The sequence below is a fragment of the Tupaia chinensis genome, unplaced genomic scaffold (genome assembly GCF_000334495.1).
Source record: "Tupaia chinensis unplaced genomic scaffold, TupChi_1.0 Scaffold145741_1, whole genome shotgun sequence".
In the NCBI taxonomy this organism is placed as follows: domain Eukaryota; kingdom Metazoa; phylum Chordata; class Mammalia; order Scandentia; family Tupaiidae; genus Tupaia; species Tupaia belangeri.
In genome coordinates, this window is record NW_006205599.1 from 660,866 (window position 1) to 662,643 (window position 1,778).

Here is a 1,778-nt window from a genome sequence, read left to right on the forward strand (position 1 = left end):
CCTCACTACGGCTTCTTCCCCTCCCTTCCTTGTGAGTCCACTTGGAGTTACCGTTCTCTGCTGGCCACCCCACCCTCCCAGGGCTGGCTGCTCCAAGCCCCCCATTGGCTGTCCTTCCAGCATAATTTCTGGAACATTTCTTTGGCCAAAACCTCCTTTCCCAAACTTCATACATCAAAGCTTTCATTTACTTTTTAAGTTCATTTATTTATTTCTTCCACGAATGAGAGGGTCAGAGAGACAGCACCCCCAACAGGGTCCTGATGCCACTGTCCACCCCTAGCCCCAGCCAGCCCTGGATCATAGCCTGTTGATGCCTGGGGAGGTCTCTGGATAGGAACCAGAACCTTCCCCTGTGGGTCAGCCTTGGGCAGTGTTGAATCTTTCCACTGCGCCACCTCTCCGCTCCCACCATCTAGCTCCCAAAGCTTCTATTTAGTTCTGATTTTTCCCCCCGTGGGGAAGGAAAGAAAAGGGGACTACCGGAAGAGAAGAGAGGAAGGAAAAGTAGAGAGGGGTAAGAATAGTATAACTGTGTTTCTGTAAAGCCCCATCCGGTTGGCAAAGGAATTTCATTCAAGTTACTTTAGGAAAGAAAAAAGTACCCCTACCTCCCAGCAGGGAATCTACGGGTCATCTGTGTTTCCTTTCTTCCTCTTCTTTTTTTTCCCCAATGAGCAAATAATCAGTTTAAAAAACAACACCGGTAAAGCTATTTTGAAGAAAGCAGGGAGGGAGCTCACAAGGCTGGAGAGCTGGACTGCCCTCCCTCGCCATTCCCCTCCTTGCCCCACCCTGGCAGGCAGTGGGTCCGAGGGTGGCTGTGGGCAAAGGAAGTGCGGCTGCAAGCTCAGAGGCGGCTCAAAGCCGGGATTTCTGGCCCGGCAGATCCCCCCATTCTTTGCTTCCAGCCCCAAATCCCACGCTTACTCACTTCACAGCACCTACTTTTAACCTGCCAAATGCCACTAAATCTGTAAATTAAACCTCTGATTACAGAATTCCTTTTGATGTAAAAAAAAAAAGTGGGGATTTTTAAATGTAATTATTCATACACTAAGATTTTAATTGTGCTGCTTTTCCCCCCTCTCTTGCCTTTTTTTTTTTCTTTTTCTTTTTCTTTTTAAAAAAAAAGTGGGGATTTTTAAATTTAATTATTCATACACTAAGATTTTAATTGTGCTGCTTTTCCCCCCCCTCTTGCCTTTTTTTTTTTCTTTTTCTTTTTCTTTTGATCATTCTTATCTGTTCTATATGAATAAGCAAAGGAGTGTTACTTTTTTTCTTTTTGTTTTGTTTTGTCTTGGAGAGGTTTTTGCTATAGGGTGCATGTGCTCGCCAAGAAAACAGAGAGAGACAGAGAGACAGAAAGTGAGAAATCAACCCCCCGGGGGGCTGGCCACGCCGCAATGACTTCTCCTCCATTCTCCTCTTGGGATCTTGGACACGCACACACACACACACGCCCAGCATGAGTTTAAGCCACTGGGTCCGGGACTTGAACCACGGTCGACTACATGGGAGCCCAGTGACATAGCCATCACACTAACTACTGGTCCCAGGATAAGCGTTACATTTAAATCTGATGGCCTGAAAAACACACTGGGTGCATGCGCACCTGCATGCCCAAAATCCAGAAAGGAAGGAGAGATGGGGAAGACAGGATCACACCCTGAGCTTTCTCACTTTCCATCTCTGTCTTCCTCTGTCTGGCAAGTGTATGCACCCTCTGGCAAAGGTTTTTTTTTTTTTTTAAGACTCTTTTTATCATATTTCAG